This window comes from Hetaerina americana, unplaced genomic scaffold, assembly GCF_022747635.1.
Source record: "Hetaerina americana unplaced genomic scaffold, ioHetAmer1.1.p SCAF_4, whole genome shotgun sequence".
Classification (NCBI taxonomy): Eukaryota; Metazoa; Arthropoda; class Insecta; order Odonata; family Calopterygidae; genus Hetaerina; species Hetaerina americana.
The window spans coordinates 36,253,030-36,272,095 of NW_027286985.1; the positions used below are offsets into that span (position 1 = coordinate 36,253,030).

Consider the following 19,066-nt stretch of genomic DNA (forward strand, 5'->3'; position numbering starts at 1 on the left):
TTTTGCTAATTAGTTTCATTTCAGTCAAGAGTAGGGTTTCCAGTCGTCGGGTTTTTCCCAGACATGTCCTCTTTTTAAGAGCATCTTCTGCCAGCTGGGTATAATTTTGATCATTCTTTGAATCTCTCTGAGTAATGAAAAACATAAATGAACGTATTTTTGCTCTTATATGCGTGAGTAACCTCGTAGGCATAATGTGGAAGGCTCTTTCCGGAAAGTTTTTCTACTCATATCTAATATTTCCATTAAGTCTTAATTCCTTTATTCAGAAAAAAACCAGGTAGCCCTAGTCATGAATAATGCACCAAGCTGACTAAAAGTGTTAGCAGCTTAAAATGAACACAACGCTGCCAAATTGCCACACGAGAACTGAAATCGCACTCATACTACGCGTTCACGAATTACTTATTGCATTTTCCCAGGGAGCTCTTAATGCTCGAGAATAATTTTTTCACTAGCTTAACAAGCTTCATTAGGATGCTTTTCTCCATGTTCTGATATTCATTTCAATGATTCTTTGATTGGCGGCGGAAAATGAAATGGCGGTCTTCTTTCCATTCATTGTGCATGCGAGATTGCCAAATGCATTTACTGTACCTAAGCCTTTTCTTTACACGGGCGGGAAATACACCACATTATAGTCGAGTTAAATATGTAAAAACTTGATTCCTTTTGTTAGTCATGCTGGTTTTGCGCCCACTGAAGCATTATCTAGAATCTGTTAGCTCGAGTTTGGTAAACGTGCACGTACACAAAAATCGTTCCATTTTCGCTTGGAGAGAGAACATTGAATGCAAATACGTCCGGATGAAGAAACAAAGCAATACGGTTGCTTTGTTTCGTCATTTTGGTTGTTGACATAAATCTGATAAATTTGTCTTTTGTTTACTGTAGCTGGATTATTAAATCTTTTCCAAAGCAAATATGTGATCCAAATCACGTTCGATTTAGTTATAGGCTTGATGACAAGTAATGTAAATGAAATGGAGTGTGAATAATTCATAGATGTATAATTCAATAAATTTTGTAATATTTTAGCTCCGTTTTATTAGCCTTATTTTATCGCGGTAAGACAATACGAATGAAGAAATCAATTGTTGAATAGATAGATTTAAGATGTGATTTTCCCACGAAAGATAAGGCGTTATAATAAATTTAATAAATCGCGTTATGGGCGAAAAAATTATTTGTCTTTTACATTCTAATCAGCTTAGTAGGTTGTCATTATTGAATGTAAGATTAGTTATTTTCCTTCTTGTTGTTAGCTTTTTCTCTTGTCTGCTTAAAATTTAAAATCTCGCTTGAATACCTTTATGTACGAACCTGCGGTTATCTAGATCTACAACAATTATTTTGCACAACATTGTTTAAATATTTAGAAAAATAAATATTTAGAAAAATAAATATTTAGAAAAAAAAATAATTTTGTTGTCTAAGCCTGGTGATGCCTCATCCCTCCGCTACGCACCCTAGTGGTGGCTTGAAGGATATGATGTGACATCTCTCTATCTCTAATAAATGAGATTATATTCGATTCTTAAGCTTTAATTACGGGCTTCCGTAGTTGTTTACACGAATTATGCTCGAAGTCTTTGATAATATTAATTGCATTTATGAAGTAAACCCTCCGAATATGTGAATCATGCGTATCTCCGCTAACGTCTTCCTATCAGTCAACCTGTCAATTTCATGACGTCTTTAATTGACATGTCCCATTATCTGGTTGTAGTATAATTTCCTTTTTCCTCTATTCTTCTTGGATTCCATGTTTGAATGAAGTAGTTTCCTACTTTCTAACTGGTGCTTCTAGTTGTCACTAGATTAAAGTCCGGTGGCACCACTCAATTCTTGGTATATTCATTTCATTCTTTCTCATTTCTTCTTTCGTTGGTGAGCCCGCTGTCAAGGAAAAAAATATCTGCCAAAAATAATATTTTCGACTAATTCATGTCAATTCCTTAATGTAGTTGCTGCGGTAAAATTTTCTTTATTTGGCCAGCAAATTGTACCAATGACGTCTTTTCAGAACAATATTCAAATTTCTATTAGCCATCGTTTTCGCTTCTGCAATTTAATGACGGTAATGAAGGCTGACTAGTCTCTTTTACTTTTTCTTTTCAATTTGTAAATTCTCATGCATTTAATGCCTTCATTTGTGTCTTTCACTCTCCTAATGCCAATGCCAACTTGCTCTTCCTTAAATTCTTTCATTTTTATGCTTTAGTCAATAATCGCCATGTACTCTATTTTAGTTTAGGCGTGGTGAAAACTAATTATTTTCTAGCTAGGCTAATTCTTCTTCTTGGGCTTTGGGACGAATAAATTTTTCATCGTTATCGGTGTCCTATTTTCCAAATAAGATTATTGATACAGAATAATTTCTATCTTGAGTGCTCTTATGGACATATTGGTACTCAAGTGACGAAGTATTTTCAATGAGTGAATGAATCATTTAAGCTGAAAGCTAGATCCAAATAATAAGCTTCATTTTTGTGGGAGTTAATGCTTGGTTAGCATTTTTTGCGCAGATTTAATGGAAAATCTTACGTTAATGGCGATGTAGGTTATAAAAAAAGTAGATTTCACGAAATCCCTATGCAAAAATTCCCCTTCTCCTTTGCATATATCCTAATAAGATTATCTCCTCATAAAAGGCGAAAAAATGGATGATGTTCCTTCTCAAAAGCCTCATGCATATGGAATATGTAAATATGTTTATATTATACATCACAAGAAAATAGCAATCACGTAATGGCACTTAAACGTCATGCATCTAGTTCATGACTCGAATTGGTGAATGGCTCAATGACTTACTGCTTTTGAAGAATTAAATATTAAATTAATGACAATTGGAAACTGAAAAATACAAGTATTATAAATTTATTTGCTTTTCTTAACGTAATCCTTTATACATGTCTACATAAGCTATTTTTTCATATTGATGGGTGTTTTATTGTACTAGTGAGGGATGAAAATTTCTAAAAACGCAAAATCGATGTTTAATTCTTCTTAATCCCCTGAATTTTTAGGAACATCTATTACTGACAAAACTCAGGGATATCAATCACAAATTCAGTTAATTTTATTGTTGCACTAAAATTATACCTAATTGCATTTCCTGACTTGGGGCAGTAGATAGATTTTGGACACATCTAGGGAAATGAGCTGTTCTCCTTATACGAAAAATAGCAAATGAGATGGTGCAGATGATGAAACTATTTTCTTTAAGCCAATAGTTTTCGTTATAATATTTAAAAAAACCACAATTTCTCCGAGTTAATGCGTAGAGTAATTTTAGCTGATGAAAAAACCAATACTCTTACAATTAATTGCTATTCCGTTTCTGATAATTTCAAGCTCCTAAACGCAGTAAAGAATCTTACATATATCCTCTTCACTCTCATCTGGGTCCAATCCAATGAAATGTTTAAATATCCTTCCACTTTCAATAAACTACGTTCGCTATTTCTACTTTACTTCGTATGATTGTTCGCGCCTAATTTCTTTTCTCTTCTCGCTCTTTCTGACTTCCTTCCATGTATACTCCTCTAACTGCACATCTTGTGTCAATTCTGCTGCTTAAATTATCCACATAACATAATCCACAGCAAAAAATGGATGATTTAAACTTTTTTGAAGCAAGATAGTTCGTATTTATTTCCATTTTGAACCAAAGTTAAACATGAAACGTGCCTCCGTTAATGGGAAGATTGAGAAATGGTTAATTATCGATTTTATATAATTTATACCTTAGGGTATGCTATATTTTTACGGGTAAGTGTGAGACTGTCTACCATAGTGTAAAAATGATATAAAGAAATGGGTCATGTTTTGATTTCACCGAGGTACTTCTATGAAAACAAAATACTTGAAGGGTGTGTCTAATATTTTGTACGAAAAAGCATTTGCAAAATTGTTTTTTATTGGGAGACAACATTCTTCATCGTTCAGCGTTTGATTATTCTAATGCCCTTCGTGTTATTTTTCATATTTCATGATAATCCTTTCTTGCTCTATCTCACTGCTGTCAGAGGGCCTTTAGATATTTCATATAAGCTGGAAGATATCTGTGATTTATAAAAGTTTATATCGGCAATATGGCGACTAACAAGTCACAACTTATAATATTTTATTCATTACCCTAGATATATTAAGGATAAGTAATGATTTTTTCAACGAGCACAAGTGATACGAGCACAACGATGGAAATACTAGTCACATAGTTCATATAGTTACAAAGAGAAAAACTTTCTTCGTGACCAAACTCCAAATGGTAAATATTTTTTTTTTTCGAGAAATACTTTACCTTATATCCCTAGGATATTTTTTAAATTTTCGACCTTGTTGAAAGCTTTCCAAAATAAGTTCTTTCATTGGCAAAGAAAATATTGCTTAAATAATTTCCTGGATGACGGACAAATAGAATTGATGATGGTATGTGCATGAAATCAAATGGCAAATACAGTTTCACTGTTAGCATTTTGAAACGGAATCCGTTCGTAAACTTAAATTGAAGGTGCTGTCCTTGTAATTGTTTCTCCTCCATCCATTTCACAAAAAGAAATTTTCGCCTAAAGAGTTCAATTATAAACTACGAAGAAATCATTAAATTATCAAGAAATCATCAAAGTTGTTTTTCAGCAAAGGCAAAATTTCTGAAGAACCAAGGAGTTTCCATGGCAAGTCCTCGTCGCTGCAAATCGATATTCAGAGAGAGGCTGTTTTTTCACCCCCGGTTAAAAAAGAAACATTTCTTTACTCATTACTCGTGAGGAATCAGAGCTCCTTTTAAATCCGGAGGAATTTCAAGGGCTGGATTGAGAGTGGACAAAAATAAACTAATTTAAACTCATTATGTTATTTCAGCTTCTCTGAAAGTATTTTAACTCCTATATTAATACTTTAAATTATCTCTCTGTCTACAGGTATAATGTAAACAACACAGAAGATGTTAAATAACTGATGATCCACTTTACATCTTAAATACTGACTTGGATGTATTTATGCTACGGACGAATGCTATTGTATTAGCCATGATTTATTGATATCAATTTGTAAAAAATCTCCCTCTCTAGAATTCTCCATTCTCTAGAATATTCTCGCATAGTTTTCTAATATTTACGAAAAAAATTAACTTCTATATGTCAAAAATTTAGTCTATCTTTGACATTTTCAGGACAAGTTAATTTTCCGTTACCATTATGTACTCATTTTTTTTATTTTTAAAGGGTTGATCCTCATAATGAATATAAGTACATTCTCCTAAATCGTTAATTTAAAATACGTACCCTTAAATTTGTGAAAAATACTTCTCTTCTCATAGTTTTAATGATAGGATTAAATATTGACTCAACATCATTAAATTTATCCCAAACTGCACTATTAAACATTCAACCTTCATTACACTCATGTGGAAATAAAGGTTATGGCTCATTAATTGGGTAAATTAAAAATGATTGAACTTGTTGTATTATTGCGTCATAATGACATGACTGAAGCATCAGCAAATTAATTCATATGACGCTTACCTATATTACATGCGGTGAAGTCCTTTTTTGCGAGGGTTTTCAATAGGAAATAGCTTTTGGTGTTCACTGTAGTATGCATCACATAATTAGAGATGCTAAATTGCTCAGTTAAAATAAAAGTGATGTTTGAACTCATAATTAGGTCATGGAGAATAGGAGTGTTAAGTTTTCGCTTAAAAAATTGGATGTTAATATTCCGGGAATAAAAGTTGACAGTGACTGGTTAATATTTAATATTCCTTTTCTCGCCACAAAAAGATTTCGATGACTGAAATTATAAATGTGTGATGTAAGGTAGAAGAATTCAATTTTAGCCATATCATTTTCCCATACCTCGCCGTGGGATGTATTAATCCATATGGTTTTTGAGAAAAAGTTCGGTCATGGTTCGACGATAAAGAGATGGAAGAACGTGGTAACTTCTTAAATTTCTCAAAAGCAAATATCGCGACATAACACTACTAAATTTGGAAAGCGATGAAACATTTTTCACGGAGTTAGCGCTTTAGGTATGTACTGAAAAAGTCAATCCATCAACTTATGTCTGAATAGGAGCAAATATATTTTTTCTTGGCAATGCGCTGTCTTCCTAAGAATTTTAATACAGCCACAGAAATGGCACTTGACCGTTGGAAAAAAAATTCTCCACAACCTCAAAAATGCCCAGAATAAGTTTCAGTTTGGCGCCAAGTGAGCTAATATCGGAGTACCTTCAAAGTACTTTCGAAGTACCTTCAAACCTCTTAGCAATTATGTAAAAAATTGAACACGGAATGGTTTCATGCTTAAAATTTGGGTAAACTTCGATGTTTATGTAGATAAATCAGTAGCTTATCGTTCTGTTTCGATGTATTTTCAATTTTACTAAATTTTTCATGCGTTTATTCCTCGTGTTTTGTATATTTCAGAAGAATATAAAACCTTTACCTGAATCTTATTTCCGAAATAAGAAATAACATCTTATTTACAACATATGTTCATAAAACTATTTGAAAACTATTTAGAAGTATCGTTATCTTTCAAGTGGGGTTTTACAGACCCCACAAACCAGCGTAATTTTTTTTCCGCTAGTTCGGTACAGGATTAATGCGGCGACGTGGAGTGCACTTCACGTGCCAAGAACTCCACGGCTTTTCCACCCCAATCTGACAAGTGGTGAATACATTTCATTTGGGTGTGGAGAACAAGATGCCTTTCGCAGGAAAGACGCAGCTGACGAAGTCGTCTCGCTTCTCCTCCATCCTTTCTACTTCTCTCCCTCTCTCTCGCTCTCTCCCTCTCTCTCACTCTCTCTCACTCTCTCCCTCCCTCTCTCTCACCGACAAGAAAGAATGAGGGAGCCCGGTTTCGTCGTGAAAGACTTTTGTTCCTCTCTAAGAGAATCGAAAGGGAGTCCCCAAAGTTTCGGCGGCTTGGTTGCCTTGAAGGAGCAATTTTCCGACTTTTCATTAGCACAGCGTCTCCGCGGAACTCGAAAGATCCGCAGCAGCGTGTCAATGCCTACCCCCTTCTGATAAACGATCCAGAAAGCTCTTGCCTCTTAGGTAATGGCTCCTGCCTTACCTTGAAAAGATCCCATGGTATACGACAACACAAATGCGTCAAGGGGTCCTCCCGGTCTCTCATGAACACTCGGTTGATTCCTCTCTTTGAGGTTTTAGTCCGAGTAAGTAATCCATGCAAGTGCACGTGGAATGAGAGGCTAGTTTCCTTCTGCCGGAGAAAAATTTTCTAATTTGAGTGTAGATGAATTCAGTAAAAGGATTTTCTGGGTTGGTAATGCGATGGAAAAAATTCATTTCCTAGGCGAGATTCAAAACCACGATCTTTACGTTAGTTGGTTAGGGCATTAATCGTATGCTCAGACATTATATATAATTTTAAATATATTATTGTAATTAATAGGAAATTATTTTGTGTATATTTTAGTCCAATATTGTTCAAGAGCATAAAAATACATTATTTATCATCCGAGTGAATTTACTCATACACTTATGTCCGAAAAAAGACCAGCAATAGTATTTTATGCGAGCTTCTTCTGGCATATAATTTTATACCCATCATCATGGTAGAGAGATGTAATAACAGCAGTGTAGTAAGGGTTCTAAATTTGATTATAAAAGAAAGGTGGAATTCTCTTCCAGTCTGTTAAAAATATTGCATATTTTGTTTCCAAAAGCCATCTTTCTTAAATTTCTCATTCCAGTAATAGAGAGGAGAACCGAAAAAAGGAAACAATTGTACAAAGAAAGAGAAATCATATTTTACATTTTAAAATTTTCATTTGGCTTCTCAGCAATAGTATTCAAGTGTCGTGCCTATCAATAAGACTTCTCTTCTTCACCTCTGAACGCGGAAGTTTTAAATAGAATCGTCTATATCACTCATAGGTTACATCCTAGGATAAGTCTTAGGTACCAGGTGCACTGTATGAGTGCCGTTCATCATTTTTCTTCCTTTTGTGTTCTTGGAAAGTGCAAAGATTTTGCCGTAATTTATTTGATAATGTTCGTAATTTGTCACTGTCCCTTTGCCTGTACTCCAGATGAGGCTTCTACATGGCGTAATCTCTTTTGGTTCGTAATTACATGCAAGGGTAAATACTATTGCTTAAAAATGAATACGGGAGGAGGTAGTAATTTACGGGGCAAGATAAGTTTAACTGCATGCTGTCTGGAAAGGATTTTCAAAAACTGTAAGTAATGACGACTATTTAAAAAATAACCGCACTTTAAAAGACCTTAAACAGTTGCTCTTTAAATTCTTTATTTTAGGGATAATTGTGCGCAAGCAAACTAAAACCATTAATATTAAAATGAAGTAATGACCCTAAGCAAGTATTCTTATATTGTGTTGCTAAATTATGTACAATGTATAGTACATAATCTAGCTTGAAATTTCTACTACCATACTACGTTACTTTCAATTGTGTCATATTATTTAAAATATGATGAGATTTTACTATATTATGGGAATGCCCTTTATGACACATGCATAAAAATAATCGTGTAAGGGATATTTTAACCTGTTAAAGTATGTTTGAAAAATTAGACGCAGTTTTATTAAAGGATATACTTTTGCTATCTTTGAATTTTTGGATTCTTCTACAAGATATACTAGATAAATGGGAAAATACTGGGGAAATAAGTCGAAAATCTTTTCGCCCAAATGTATTACCCTAAATTTTAAACCTACATTTTTACTTGATATAAACTATTACTTTTTGAAACTTGTACCACACATACTTGACCTGGAATTGTATTATACGCAGTAACATTCAGAGTGGTACAATAGAGAAATGTTTCTCGGTTAGACTAATAAGCTTCGCATTCCCTTCGCTGTTTTGTTTTGGACCATTATTCAACTAACAGAGTGACAACGTATGTCGCTATCTCTAACTCTTTTTATGATTTATGACGATTCACACAGGTCTTCCTCCCTCGAATTGTGAAATAACCAAGCCTCCTTATTTCTCCCCATCCTCCCGGTCATTTATCCTTTTTTCCCTCCTACCACCTCTCGTAAAGACTCCCTATTTATTTCCAGACCCCTTTTATTGCGTGGCTTTAGGCGGTGGCGCATTTGACTCGAGTGCGAATCCGTGTGGTTTTTCTCTCCTCTAAGGAAGAGGAATTTTGGCGGGAGGGAGAGAGAAAGGGAAACGCGGGCATTGGCGCATGCGGCCAATGCTCCACTTGGCGTGCCTTTCTGACAGGGAAGCTGCTCAATGAAGCGGGGCGTCACGCAGCCAATGAAGCATCTCACCGAAAAGTAGTTTCCCACTACCGGGACGGCTCTCTATTCCTTCCCATCCTATCCTTCCTGCTCTTCCCACAATCCCCTACTCTCTCTCCGTCTCTCTAACTCTATACCTCTTTCCCCCCTTCGTTCGCCCGCCCACCTCACCCCCATCTTGCCTAAGGTTCCAGGGCTTTTAACCCTTTCCCACCCTCCACAGCCATGCTCTCACTCTCAAATTCCCCCCCCTCTCTCTCTCTCTCTCTCTCTCTCTCTCTCTCTCTCTCTCTCTCTCTCTCTCTCTCTCTCTCTCTCTCACCCTTCTCTCTACCCTCCCCCAGGGGTTCGTTCGTTCGAGCAGTTCGCGTTCCCGAAACTTATATATTTGCAGACGCCCCCGACATTTGTCACGAGAGAACTATCTCCACCCGATGTGCATATCCCCTCCTTCCATGACTCTTTCCCGAACCGCGTAACACAGTTCGCGCGCGAATATGTCCCGGAATGGCGCGTGAAAGGACTGCGGCGAGGCGGGACTTCTCGCTAAACTCGACGCCGAGGGGTTTGTGAGCTTGAGCACTGGGGAAGCGTTCGGAATTGTTCGGTGAACTCTGTTATGTTAGCCTGAAGCCAGGAGGGCGCGCCTCTTCCACCTGCTCGTATACATCTGGCCCCATTTGCCCCTGGAAACTTTAAAAGCCGTAACGCGCTGAGAATTCTTTCTTGTTTGCCTAGAATTCCTATTCTTCCATTCTCTCATTCTGAAAAGAAATGTTTTAAAATTTTTAGCTACAGAGTTTGAACATAATGTCGCCATTGTTACTGCGACTAGTGATAAGGTTGAAACATTTTCTTTTTGGCAGGGGAGAATAATATGTTTTTCAAACAAATATGCCTCCAAAACTCCGCTAGGGACCGATTAAGTCAGATATAAACTAGACACTAATCTTGATGCATCTACTCTCGATACAAACAACGGACTTGTTAAACTTCATTCATTAATTTGCCATGTCTCGGTAGGTGCCAAAGACGAATGAGGTTTTCCAGGCGCGTCATGTGTCCTCCGCAGCTGCCCAAGAGTTTTCATTAGTTTGAATGTTCAGCGGCGTGGTTTCAGCTTCATGTTCCCACTGCTCCAATCCTCCCCGACGACGCTTAACCCCACTCCACATTTATCGGGAATGACTCCCGCACCCTCTCTCATTGGAGACCGAAGAGAGTGACTTCCCCCCATTATTCAGCGAAATGTGTACGTGAGTAGGTTTAGCCGTTTTGCAATCATTGGCGGACGCGGTTGGGTTGAGGCCAATCCGGTGGAGGGAGAATGAGAGGAAAGGTGCAAGGAGAGGGAGGGAGAAATAATATTTCTCAATTATATATTCAAGTACCTACCCTCTCTCGTTGCTATACATTTATCGTATCCTCTGATACTTAGACCTAAGATATTGCTAAATATCTTGTGATTATTGTATGCCAAATAATAAAAAAAAACTATCCTTTCTCTTAACAGCTGAAATTTGGTTTTCAAATTTAAGTGGTACTGGTACTTAAGTAATTGAAGGAACACATAAGAATAAAAAGAGACATTTCAGGCGTGATATGGGGGATATTAATATCATGGTTTATTAAAAATTGGCAATTTCCGAACTCATTAGAAATTTTAGTTGCTTAAAAATAATGTTTACATATAATGTATAAAACTAACAGCAAAGCTAGATAGATCAGGGTGTGGAAAAGTAATTTGATAAACTGACATTCTAATGATTATAATCATTACGAGTCATCAATCTGAGGATTAGCTTGTAGCAGCTCCTAAAAATAGTCTGTTTCCCGCCGCTTTCTTTAAGTTATCATAGCTCCTTGCACCAAAATTTTCCATTGCGTTTCTCTTGCTCATACTTGGACTTCCTTTAAAATTGATCCTCTGTATTACCTTCAAGAAATTTCCCTTTCTCAGTATATGCCAAATCCATCCCCTTCTTCTTGTAGCTTCCTCTATAGACTACTAACGCTCTTCACCCGATGTTCAAAATATGTCTTTCTTTGTCTCTATTCAAATCCGTTTTTTTCATGATTGAGCATTTTTCAGCGTTCAGCACCACATTTTCAACGCACCCAATCTATTTTTTTTCTCGGCTGTTCCTTAAGTTCACGTTCTATATTAAAAAAAAATTAGACTCCAAGTATAAACTTTTATGAATTGCTTCCTTTTGCCTATGCTAGTAGTATTATTCGTTAGTGAATATTTCTTTTTTTGGTAGAATACTTTCTTCGCCATTCCTATTCTGCTAAGAGTATCCTGTTTCTGCCATCGCTCGTGATCTCCGGGAAAAACACGTAACAGAAGAGAAATGAAATTTTTAAGCCATTAAAGAATTCTATATGATCATGAATGTTACATAAGTATATTTTTTTTGAAGAGCAAGCATAAAATGAACAAGGCGCGGGATGGGAAGAGACAGTAGGGGACGGACGCCCTTCTCCATGTCGCGGCGGCATTCGTCGAGGCCTGAGGCGGCACGCAGGGGGTGGGTGGAAGCGAGAGGGAGGTGGAGATACCGAAGGAGGCAGGGCATGGGGGAGATGGTACACACTCGAGGGAGGGGTTGCGGGGTTAAGGGAAGGGGATTTGAGGCTTATCGGAGAGTTTCGTTTCGGTGGTCGTAAATTATGCAGCCTGTTTTAAGTTCCCTCTCTCTCTCTATCTATCTCTCGCGTTTTTGTGTGTGAGCAGCGCTCGGCAGAAAGAACCGGTTGTGAGCGTGAGGCGCCTCCTCAAAGGGGTTCCCCACTATCCTGCCTACTCCCCTCTCAAATGCCTGCTCAGAAACGCGCGTTTGAAAGTCTGGCCGTCGCTGTAAAGAAAACACACGCACACAGGCGCAACCACGCACAAAGGGCATCTGCTCCGCTTGATTGGCTATCGACTTGAAACTTTTTCGACGTGGAGGAAGTAAATAAACCATAGGCCTCGTTAATATTGTAGACTTGAGTGGTTCCCCGAAAGAATATTTGCCAATTTGCGATTTTCCGGAAGGGAACACTCCCAAGGATCTAGGCGCCTATTAATTTTGGGTCCTTTGAGAATCGCCGGGGATTACAAGAAGGGGTGTTCCCCGGCGATGTAAAGTGTAGCATCCATCTTAATTGGCGAGTGAGTCGAAGTAGCCCATTTAAACTTGAGTACATGCTCAGTGAATTATGTACATGGACAGCGCAAGCGAAAGGCTTATCGGATGTTCGGCAACCTTGGACTTGCAATGGAGTTGGGTTCTGATATTAGCCATCCGATTTTGAGAAGTTGAGTGGCTTTTATATTATGAGGGTCATCGACTTTTATTAAGGGAGAGAAATTGTAATAACTTTTCCAAGCAAAAATTAAGGGTGAAATAATATTTCGGATGAATTCTTTTTTGGGATACCGAGGTTTTAGTCCCAGAAGATATATTTTGAAGACTTAATTGTTTCTGAGATCCAAATGTTGAAAAAAATGGTATGGTATGGTGGCTCCATTTAGTTCTCAAATATATTAGAAAGATTTTTTCAAATAAAATGTATCGATGCCCGAGTAGATAATTTAAAATATTAATTTCATACTTATAATCAATCAAGAAAATTTATATAGGTGTAACTTCATCGTACATAACAAATATTCTCTTTATACTTAACAGAAATTAGATTAACTACCGGAATAGATTCTCAAATGATTCAACTAATAAACTTTATTACTACTAATAACAAACATTAAAAATAATTATAAACATATAACAAAACATAAAATAAGAGACGTATGATACTAAATATGATCTAAAAATGGTAAAAAAGTATTAATCTGTGAAATGGAAGATTAAAGTTATTTATTGTAATCCTCTTATTATTTTAGTTTAAGATGAGATAGGACAAGGGATATTAAAAGTAAAGGTGCTCCAGGATAAGGAAAAAAGTCACTGGAGTCAGAAAGGGTATTGAGAAAAGAGGAGAGGTGGAAGAAAAGCGAGTGTTTAGCCAGGGATAATCTATGAATGGCCGTATAGTATGTAGATTAAGTTGGTTACGGGGTTGTGGTTACGGATAGGTCGAGATAGTCCTCTCAAATTGATCAGAGAAAACGGATGATGGCTTTTGACGACTGAGTTTTTAGTGTTATAAATGAATTTGAAGTATTTTTTTTACTAGCGGTTGGGAATATTACAATTGAGGAATGAAGACAAAATGGAATCAGTGCAAATATTGCCGCTAGAACAAATTTTCTAGCTCCAAAATTATCTATAAGTCTTTGATTATTTTTTCATTCAAACTAACGAGTGCTGATGTTTTAAAGGTACGTGTTTAGAAAAATATGGTGTTACGAGTTCTACATTCAAAGAAAACTGTTTGAATGGTTAATTTCTGGCAGTTAGGAGAAAGTTTTGGTATTGATTCAGGAAAATAAAGTATTTTTGGAGAAGGTTTTAAAACTGTGTGTTTTGTTGGAATTTTTAAAATTACGAGGGAAAAGGCCGTAATTTTCATACCTCAACAACTTTTTGTGAAAGAAAAGTATAATTAGAAACGATGGACTCCAAAAAGACTGTGGTGACTATTTCAAATAGTAAGAAGGTTCCTGCCATTGAAGTATCTCAAGTCAGTTGAGGATAAGTTTATGGATGAATATCAATGGCAATAAATAATTAATATTTTTAATTTCAAACCTTAGAGACTTTGAAGTATATCACTGTGTCATAAAGCTTCGTAAAAATTTTCCGCATGGATGTGTTATTAATGGGAAAATCTGCCAAACAGCAAATCTAAGCTGAACCAAAATTAAGTCATATTTTTCGTTCGTGGTGCTTATCATACCCGACGGTTGGAACACTTCCACGTTACCGCATTAAACAGCGTCATTAGAGGTTGGCTTTAAACCAGACTCTCATGACGCTTGCTTCTTTTCTGGATTAGTCTTTCTTTCATTTCTGAAGTTCTTTCTTTTTCATTTCAGATTATAAAAGTTTTGCATATGGTAAATTAGTCTACCGTAAAACCTGAATCATAAAATATGTACACAGACCAACTCCTCTTTCTCTTCTGACACCTTCTCAAGTTTGCATTAGCAAGGGAGAAAAACTTCCGTGAACTTTTAAAGCAAAGTTTAGTCTTACCTTTCTGCTTGTTTTGAAATAAAAAACAAGAGGAAGCGATTTGTAATGAAACTGTGTCCGCCAACTCACCGCGTAGAGCATTGTTGGGTAAGAGAAGAAAAATCTCATTACGGCCCAACACTTTTAGAGAAATAACAAAATGGAACTGAATGGACTGATTTCATTTAGGGCTGATTTAGGTATGAGAATATAATAAGCTTCCTTCTTTCATAAACCCTCGCTTCACAACGATCCATACATGAACGCTGACTCCCTAAAGTCGTCAATGAAAGTAATCATGAAGTAAAATACGATTCATCTGAACTGAGATTTGAATTATTGTCACACGTTTTCCTCCTTTGTTCTCCGACTGCAAGCGTCGAATTTAGTTGGCTCTACGGTACATTTTCTACCATCTAGTTCGTGTTCACTTACAATTCCCTATTTTATTAATATTACGTCGCGACACATTAATAACGCAAAGTGTCACCAATCCAACGCTTGCACGCAACGCATAGTGCATTCATACACTCTTGGAGTGTAAGACTATCTGTGTCATGGAGAGCAAGATAGACGCATACGAACTACATACTTTCATGTACATCAGGGCTGTAAACTTGAGGAAGAATAGTGTAATATATATATATATATATATATATATATATATATATATATATATATATATATATATACACACACACACATATAATACATATATTATATACATATGAGTGGAAATACTATATATATTTATATGTTCATATATATGTATATGTGTGTATATATATACATATAAATATATATATATATATATATATATATATATACATATATATATATATATACGCACAAACACATGCACATTACACATTTCTTCATAACATACGCACATTTAGAGATACACGTCACGTCTAGAGAGAGAAATACTTGGAGAGAGAGAGAGATGGAGTGATAATAAAACGCAAAGTGCCAAGTGAGGACGAAGCTCAGTGAGAGCCGTCCCCCCCCCCCTTCTACCCCCGTGAAATCCCGGAGGAGATGAAATTCCCACTCTCTTCCCCATCATTCTCTCACCCTTTTATGCCCGGGACTCTATCTCATTCGAAGAGTGTTGAGAAATGTTGATTTTCACTTCGGCCGCAATCGTCGAGGGCCCTCGGACCGTCACCCCTCACCCATCTCCCCAACCCATACCCTCCAAACGAATGCCGGCCTAATGGAAAAGGGGTGAGATGGGTGAGTTGCACACTGACCGCAACCCCGTGTAGGAGAGAAACAAGAGAGGGTGTAGTGAAAAGGGTGGGCTTTGGTCGAGCATGCCTGCACGTATCTATACTTACGCACTTATGTTTGAGAGAAGAGTTGATGACATTGTGAGGGATGGACAGGGGACTTACCGGGCAAAAGCGATGAGAGCATTGGGGTGTCGGGCCGCTGAGTCCAGTCTATTGGATTCGTCTAATGGCCACTCGATCGCCCCTCCTGCTTTTGCCTTGCTTTGTGCGCTCTCCGAAACCCTTCACCTGACGGGGAAGGGAATGGAAACCCACTGGTGCCCTCTTCCCCTCCCACCCCCCTTCCTGCCTCCGTCGACTACCTTTTTTCCTTCCCTCTCGTCCTTCTCATCCGCCCTCATGTCCCCTCTTCCTTCTCCCCCTCCATCATCCCCCTACCATCCCTACCCTCCGGTCTACCCCCGCCGTTCTCCGGTTCAATTCCAACAACTCCTTGAACCCCTCCCTTTGTGGTTGGTCCGAGGGTTAAGTGCTAAATTATTCTGTTCGTAAAAAAACCAAGAAGTGAGGAGGGAGAAAAAAAATCCCTCTGGGCTAATTCTTCGATTGAAGGACAGCGTGTTGAGTTTGCGGGTTACGATTGCCACCGACCCCCGGGACGCACTTGAATGATGAGTGTGATCCCGTGAATTAAAAGGGAATAATTGAGCTTTGTCCATTGGAATTATCGATCCCATTTATTTGAGCGACTGAATTGTGGTTTAAGACTTAGGACCTCGTTTGGCGTAGCTCACGCTCAGGCCTGTTACCCTGAAGGACGATGTTGGTCAAGGGAATGGTGCCGCCGGTAAAACTTGTCTGGATTATTTTATCACGAACAAATTAATACCGATAGATTGACTGCCTAGGCCGCCAAATTGTATTTTACCTGCAAAAAGGGCGTAAAATGTTTTCCGATTACTTCACGTTAGCATTTTATCGCCTATATTTTCTCTTTATTCCGTCACCGATGGGATTAGCTTATATACTAAATTTTGGTGTGAGCAGAAGTAAACGTATGAGTATCAACTACGCTGAGGTGTGATTTGAGCCCACGAACTTCGAGTTACTCCGGGATTACATAACACTTTATTAACCAACTTGACTTCTACATTTAAACTCTAGTAATAATTAATTATTACTCAATAGCGAATGTGAATACTATGATAAGCGGCTCTGCCCAATGGTCCTGCATTGACGATGCGATAATATTACGTGATTTATAGATTATATAGAAGACTTTTGAATGTATAGGTAAGCAAAGCAGTATATTTACTAAAATGCAATAACAGGAGAGTATTGGTTTTATTTTTCTGTTTTCGGGAGTGGAGATGAGTTTCTTTTAATTGACTTCCTCTGCAGATTAGTTGAATGATTTTTCTTTAAAGTAATCGTTTTATAAAATAACACTAAATCCTTTACCGATAATATTTCCTCAAAATTTCTTCTCATATACGTGTACATGTTCATTTATCTTGCCATGTACCTGTTCGTCTGTTGCAATATACGTAATCGCCATCAACGGTAACTTTTTTCCTTTCATTGAAATGACTCACTCCATAGTAAATAAAGTATGAGATACAAAAAATATTAACTGAGTAAAATCACGAATAAGGTTTCTCAAAGCTAACATTGGCCATCTCATCAAGTACACATAAGAATTAAATGAATTGAAATACTCGGCGGTTGAAATGTAAGTCTCGACGGAGGAAAAAAACGTTTAGTGTATTCTTCGTTTTTGTCACAGCTAAGGATTGTAATAGATAAGAGTATATCACCAGTGCTAATGAAAGTAAATGGTACTAATCATATATATATGTATTTTTATTTATATCAATTGTAAGAAATAGTATACATATATTAACCCACAAGATCATATTAGCCATATTCAATATAATTTGTTATTATACAAGTAAATATACAGGTATGGCATATGATTTCAACTACCGGTGAACAGAGAGCATTAAAAGCAAAATAATACGTCAAAGGCTAAATAACTAAATACATTAATGCCAAAAAATAATCCCAGTGATATCAGTGAATATTGTTTATTATAAAATATAAATTTTTATTTTTATGCTATAACCTGAAAGAGGGCTTTGCTATAAATTCGTTTTTCCATTAAATTATCATGAAAAGCACTTTATTTTTCTTTTTAAGTGGCGATTATGAATGGTTAATACAAAAGAATCTTATGAAAAAGTGAAGAGATACCTCTTTAGGTAGAAATCATCATGAGCGATGACACTATTAAGGATTCATGTTGTATTTTTTTGTATTGATGGTGGCCAAATATGCAGTTCTGATAAGAAAAACGAACGGAAGACGGAAAAAGTGAGGTAGTAAGTTAAATAATTGAAATAATAATAAAATGGTTAATAGAAGGCGTCTATTTTTATCCAAAAACTTTGGATGCTTGATTTCAATGGTGCATTAGCTTATAAAAATCATTAAATAATCTATAAAATACCTCAGTATTTTCGACTGTATAGCTAAACAAGTATAGTTTTTACTGAAGTAATATTTATAAAAAGTTGCTAATATTTTCACAGTATAACGTCAATTTTTCTGTGGTAGTGAAGTAGAGGTATCAGAATTGCATTTTATCATTGGCCTAAGTAACGTAAAAATAAATGATTATGTTAAAATTGTCCAAAATAAAAATAAAAATATTTTTCAGATTCCAATATTTTATCTTCATAAATATAAGAGAGGCAGCTGTTTCTTCTCACATATATATGAGCAGGAAACTCCGATAAGCATTAATAACTAGCAAAGGATCCATAATTCGTTAATTTTTTCTAGTAAATTCGTTTTATTTAACATAAGCTTGGGATTTTCAGACATTAATTTGGATGGATGTACTTAACTTCCTGATTTCCAATTATGCTAAGATTTTGTATTTTTTTCCCGTTTCTGTGAATCCAGTTATAATCAATCTTACCTTAATGAATGTATTTGTATGGCTTGAAACTCAACAGCAGACGCAAAAACATTTGCTGTACACCTCTGAAGGTCAGAGGTCACCGCTGTTGACCTTTGAGTTCGGAATCTCAACAAAAATTATCTTAAAATATGGAATTACATTTCAAACGCGCGGCAAAGCGTTGAGTCTCGTAAGCTTTGCCTTCGAGGACGGCGTGGGCTTTGTTAAATGAAACCGCGAGAAACTTGAGCTGCTCCTATACCATTTTACAACCTCGGAGAATGGACTCTCAAGGGCGCCTGGCTCCTGGCTTCGTGTCAAACAAAAGGCTTCAGACAAGTTGAAGGGGAAGAAGAAGCTATTCGCACCGCTGTAAGGTTGCTTTCCGCATTTGCTGGCGTACGCGATCTCAGAAAAGTTGGGATTACGATCAATATTGATGAGCTCTCGTATAATAAAACGAGTGATATCCAAAAATACTGC

General features: G+C 36.7%; 1 protein-coding gene across 1 annotated transcript in view; it reads left to right on the forward strand.

Moving 5' to 3' along the window:
* Positions 1-19,066, forward strand: part of LOC139692158 (5-hydroxytryptamine receptor-like) — a 688,417-nt gene that overhangs the window by 568,224 nt on the left and 101,127 nt on the right. The window lies entirely within an intron of this gene.